Here is a 6,417-nt window from a genome sequence, read left to right as displayed (position 1 = left end):
ATCCTGGGAAGTGTAGTTTGTTAAGAGTGCTGAGAGTTGTTGGGAGTCCCCTATTTCCCTCATAGAGCTACAATTCCCAGAGTTCCCTGGGGATTGATTGTTAAACCCCTCTAGCTTTGCATACAACCCACATTTTTATTGAGCAGTATCAATGGTGGAGTAGATTCTGATGACATCACAGAGAAATGGGATCTCAGAGGTCCCTATGTCTTTGAAGGCTACACATCAGAGAAGCAGTAGGCACATTCATTCCCATCACAGCATCTCTGCTCATTTTTGATTCTGTGCCATTCTAACTGGAGAACAGGATTGTATTGCAAATTACCTGCTTCTTTTACTTCACAAATATATGCCTGAAAAATTTGTCTTAGATGGGGGGGGGTGTCTAATTTTTTTTCAGGTACAAGGGTCACCACATTCACCCATGGCCAATGTTCCAGGGGCTGCATGTAAAAATAGGTGTGGCAAAAACTGTAGTTTTCAAACGTGCCTTCCAAAAAGGGACCTATGGGAGCAGTCAGTAAAATTAATAATATATTCACTAACAGGCAAAAAACCTTGCTGTTTAAGAACATACCTATAGCCCACAGATATTTTTATCAAACTTTTAAAAGCAGGGAAATTGGGCAGCTATAGTGAATGCACCAGGGGAGCAGGAGACCTGACCTCCTTTCTGAAATACTGGAAAGCCCTACAAATTTGTAAAAATGCAAACACAATTTGAGTTGGTCTTTCACAGTCCAATCCACTTCCTGTGTAGCTTGGAAGAATTTGGTAACATGCCTCTGAGCATATGGTGAGTGGTGGCAGCACCTGCCATATCAAAGATGGAGAATTATATTTGTGTATGTTTGTTGGTGCTCTTCCCACTTTGCTTCTTTTCTGTGTTACTAATGTTTCTACAGAGAATCTAATCTAGAAAATTTTATTTCCCTCATTATTCATCCTAGAAATCTGTGTCAAATTTATTTTTATTAATTTCAAAGCCTTTTTATTGGTCAATGTCATATGATGGTGAAGATAGCCTTTTGTGTTTCAAACTGGAGGCTATGCTCTATTTCAATTCTGGGCGCATTAACTGTTGAGTCTGAAACTGCAATTTGATGCCACCCTGGAATCCTGCTGAGAGGAAGGGCGGGATGTAAATAAGATAATAAATAAATAAATGTAAAATCAGACAGATTACAATATGTTGTTACTTCAGCAATGACTCTAGCCGTTGGAAAAAACAGGATGCATGTTTTCAGCCTGCTATGTTTAAACCACTTCATTTAAGGCAAGGTGGGCACAGTCAATCAAAAACGTAAGAGCACACCTAGAATTTTGCTAGAATATATATCACCTCCCACTGTTTTATCTTGCACAGACTGAGACACTCCTGATGTCCACTGGAGACTATTCTGCAGAATTGTCAGTGCCACTTCACAGCAACACTTTGCAAATGTTCCATTCCTGGGCAAGGTCCTGGAACGAGTGGTGGCAGGCCAGCTCCAGACACTCTTGGATGAAACCGATTATCTGGATCCATTTCAGTCGGGTTTCAGGCCTGGTTTTGGCACAGAAACAGCCTTGGTCGCCCTGTATGATGACCTTTGTCGGGAGAGAGACGGGGGAGTGTGACTCTGTTGATTCTCCTTGATCTCTCAGCGGCTTTCGATATCATCGACCATGGTATCCTTCTGGGGAGACTAGCTGAGTTGGGAGTGGGAGGTACTGCATTGCGATGGTTCCACTCCTACTTGGCAGGTTGCCTCCAGAAGGTGGTGCTTGGGGAACATTACTCGGCACCCTGGACTCTCCAGTATTGGGTTCCACAGGGGTCAGTTCTGTCCCCCATGCTGTTCAACATCTACATGAAACCGTTGGGTGCGGTCATCTGGAGCTTTGGAGTGCGTTGCCATCAGTATGCTGATGACACGCAGCTCTATTTCTCCTTTTCATCGTCTTCAGGTGAGGCTGTCAATGTGCTGAACCAGTGCCTGGCTGCGACAATGGACTGGATGAGGGCTAATAAAGTGAGGCGCAATCCAGACAAGACTGAGATGCTGTTAGTGGGTGGTTCTTCTGACCAGATGGTGGATGTCCAACCTGTCCTGGATGGGGTTGCACTCCCCCTGAAGGAGCAGGTTTGTAGCTTGGGGGTTCTCCTAGAACCATCTCTGTCACTTGAGGCTCAGGTAGCCTCGGTGGCACGGAGTGCCTTCTACCAACTTCGGTTGGTGGCCCAACTACATCCCTATCTGGACAGGGATAACCTGGCTTCAGTTGTCCATGCTGTGGTAACCTCCAAATTAGATTACTGCAAGGCACTCTACGTGGGGCTGCCTTTGAAGACGGTTCGGAAACTGCAGCTTGTGCAAAATGCAGCGGCCAGATTGGTAACAGGGACCAGACAGTCTGAACATATAAAACCGATTCTGGCCTGCTTGCATTGGCTGCCTGTATGTTTCCGAGCTCGTTTCAAGGTGCTGGTTTTGACCTATAAAGCCTTACATGGCTTGGGACCACAATACCTGATGGAACACCTCTCCTGATACGAACCCACTCGTACACTACGTTCAAGATCAAAGGCCCTCCTCCGGGTGCCTACTCCAAGGGAAGCTCGGAGGGTGGCAAGAAGGAAGAGGGCCTTCTCAGTGGTGGCCCCCAAATTATGGAATGATCTCCCTGATGAGGTGTACCTGACGCCAACACTGTTATCTTTTTGGCGCCAGGTCAAGACTTTCCTCTTCTCCCAGGCATTTTAGTATGTGTTTTTAAATTGTTTTTATATTGTTTTGAATTTTAAATTTGTGTTTTAAATTGTTTTTAAAATATGTTTTTAAATTATGTATTTGTTTTAATGTTTTTGATTGCTGTAAACCGCCCAGAGAGCTTCGGCTATGGGGCAGTATACAAGTGCAATAAATAAATAAATAATATTCACAGAAATAGAAACAAAAGAAAATGATTTCCTGTAGGAAACTTTACTAATTGCAAAGTTTAGCATGTGTTTTAAAAGTGCTTTTAAAAAAATGTGTTTTTAAATTTGTATATTGGTTTTTAATGTTTGTAATTGTTGTAAACTGCCCAGAGAGCTTCAGCTATGGGGAGGTAGACTCATAATGTGACAGTCCCAATGATTGTAGGTGGTAAATTCAAAAAAATATGGGGAGCAGTCAACTCAGAGGCAATTTTTGGTGTTATATCCATGGCAAATGTAAACTCTGTTCCTTAGTGTGGGTTGAATAAAACCCTATTCAGACTGACTATAGTCTGGAAAGGGCTATCTTTTGGTGCTAGTAAGCTACAATGGACCTTCCCACTAGGTTCTATTTCAAAATAGTCCTGAAGCGGCAAAGAGGAAGTCTACCAAGCAGGTAACTGACTATGTTTTAAGCCAAAGTAGGTACACACAAGTAACACCAAACTGACATCTTGTGCCTGTAACAATCCAAACCTAATGTTTGGGTACTCAGTTCCACTGTGGTAGATTATTCCAACCATGTCAGGAAAATAATGGGGGCTTTAAATTGTTGAAAGAACTACTGTCCTGGAAACGTAAGTAGTATGGTTTGTTGGTAATCTAAAGGGTGAAGGAAATCCTGCTGTCTCAGTATGCAGGGCAACCACTAAGTCAGGAGTGAAGACTCCTGTCGTTCTCCTTTGCAAAATGCAGATTCATGTTGCAGAGACAGCAATACATAAGTGTTGTATTTATGCAGTATTAATAGAAATTTGTCTGCCTGGAGACATTGCTTCAACAACAGGAATCAAATCCTTCTCATGGGAAACCTATGGGCTCATGCAAGTCTCCTACCCATATATCTCATTTATTTTCTTATTTTTATTTTATTTTATTTATTAAATTTATACCCTGCCCTTCCTTCCAAAGGAGCCCAGGGCAGCAATCACATCTGTCTGCCGCTGACAAATACATGGCAGCTTTTGCAAAGGGAGATGTGATTGTGTCTTATGCTTGTTCTGTTGTGTAGGGTGATATCATGGTAGTCCTTAGACATTGCTGTGCATTAACTAGTGCTTTCTATCCTTGTCTAATGTAAGGGTATCATTGGCAATGGCAACTGACATAGTTGCCTTGGTCTGTGATAGCAGTTTGTAGGGATGATGAGGGAATCTGTCTGTTGCTATGTTTTTTGTTTCTGTTACTACCAATGTGTGGCTGACTCTGCTGCTGCTTGAGCATAGGATTGCATTGTCTTTTGCTAGCAGTGAAGAGGAAAAGTGGGTCAGAATGCCCATAACATCTAGCTTGAAAGAAAGTGCCAAAGAACAATAAAATCTTTGACCCAGTGAGGTGCAGTGAATGCTAAGTTGGGCTGGGGTTTGGTACATCCAGGATCAAATTTCTGCTCATTCATCAGGGTGATTGGATGATAATGATCCTGGGTAAACATGCTACCCGAAGACAGATATGACTGCCCATTTGCTCCCCATCCATTCTGCAGTAGGTTAGAGCCATCACTCTTCACTTACAGTGGTTCCTTGTGTGTGTGCATGAAACAGATGCACACAGACACTGTGTTCATTCCTTCCTTCTTCCCTCCCTCCTCCCTCCCTCCTTGCAGCAGAAGCTAATCAACAGAGCCTCCTTCTGTAGGAATAGTTGGCCCATATGCGCCAATCCCACAACATGTTTCATTCCTGTCAATTCCCTTCCCATGTAGAGATAGATAATGATAAAACAGGAATTTCATATTCTCCCTACCCCAACAGCATACACATTTTTTTCCTCCCTGTTTTGGTGAGTCAGAAAAAAGCCAGCAGCATATTCAGCTGCATAAATAAGATGGACACACAGAGATGCATGTCTAGGGGTGGAAAATTCAGGGTGCAGGTGGGAAAATCAGTAAGTGGTTTCAAAAGAACACATTTTATGCCAGTTTCTTTGCTTGCCTCATCAGTTATCAGTTTTGGCATCACCACAAGTTATTGAGTGTTAAAACAAAATTACAGAAGTATACATATATACAACTTTACTAGGCATTTGTTTTCTAATACTATAGGGCATCAGCTGCCATTGGCATGTGTGGTTCCAAATAAATAAATAAATACGGGGGGGGGATATAGTTGCTTCTTGAAAACTGAGATGGTAGGAGCATGGGATTTCCTCCAGAGAAGGGCTCTGAAAAATGCAAAAATCCCAGGCATGTGGCACAGTCTATCCTGCCATCTCATTCTGCTGCATGTGCAATGCTGGGCTCCTCTTCATTCCAGGGTGGGACTCTGGCTCTAGGGGCATTGCTAGGGACTTAAAGGACTTGGGGCACAGGCTGACACACATTTTCATAATATTTGCATATGCTGATTTATATGTATAGACATTATACCTGTGTATATGTTTGTTATTGCTGTTTGTGTTAAGTAGCGAGTGTTGGGAGAGGGGAGTGAGTGAGATGGAATGTTGGTGAGTGCTGCATGTGGTTGGCTGAGAGAATGTGGGATGGCTGTTCATATTTGAGTGCTTGGCAGTGTGACATTTAGATGGGGGCTGAGCTTATGAAGAGATTGGGTTCTGATTTGATTTGAGACAGAAATGGTTGTGTTTATGAGTGGTTGGATTTGAGGGGAATATATAGTCTAGGGCTTAGTGTTAGAGATAGTGAGGGACTGGGTTTATAGACAGATAGCACAGAATAGTGTAGGGTTAAAAACCTCTTATGTTATTATTTTTATCTACTTATTAATAAACAACTTTTTTTCCCCATCATCCCATGCCTGATGTTCAGTTACGCTACAGAGGGGACATAACACAATATAACAGTAAAGTTCACATACACAGCCTCACATTCCTAAGGTATTTGGACCTAAGGTAAAGGTCGTGGTGGCAGTGAAACTAGCGGTGGTTAGAAGGTATTGCTTGTTGAGGTAAAGGCCTGGAAAATCAGGGTATTGCCCTTTAAAGAATGCAGGGAGGGGGATGCCACAACACCTCTGGGCAAATTTAGATGATGTATGGCCAGGATCTCACTAGCAGCTGTGTGCCCAGCTGCCTTGTAAGCAAAGTTGTATAAAAAATTTAAAAACAGAGGGAAAGGGACAGGAGATCTGGGGCCCAGCACAAAAGAGCTGGGGCTCAGGCCCCCCGTCCCACCCTCTAATGCCACCCATATCTAGTTCAGTGCCAATTGCTCCCTCCCACACTGACCATTTGTTCAGCTGACTGAACAGATGATTGACTGTGGGTGCTTGCTGGCTCAAGTGGCACTATTGTTTTTGCTCTTGTGTGTGCGTGTTTTACTTTTCCAGGAACAGAAATTGAGCACACCTGTAGTTACGGCTATGTCTGACAGGCTCTGCTGCTTCCCCAAAGCTGAGTGAGTTCCTGGGCAGCAATGATAAATACATCCCCCATCTGCCAGCTCTTGATAAAGAGTTCACAGAATGTCTTGCTAATGAGAAAGAGGATAAATGGGC

The sequence above is a fragment of the Rhineura floridana genome, chromosome 6 (genome assembly GCF_030035675.1).
Source record: "Rhineura floridana isolate rRhiFlo1 chromosome 6, rRhiFlo1.hap2, whole genome shotgun sequence".
Taxonomy (NCBI): Eukaryota; Metazoa; Chordata; class Lepidosauria; order Squamata; family Rhineuridae; genus Rhineura; species Rhineura floridana.
This window is presented reverse-complemented; position numbering follows the sequence as displayed.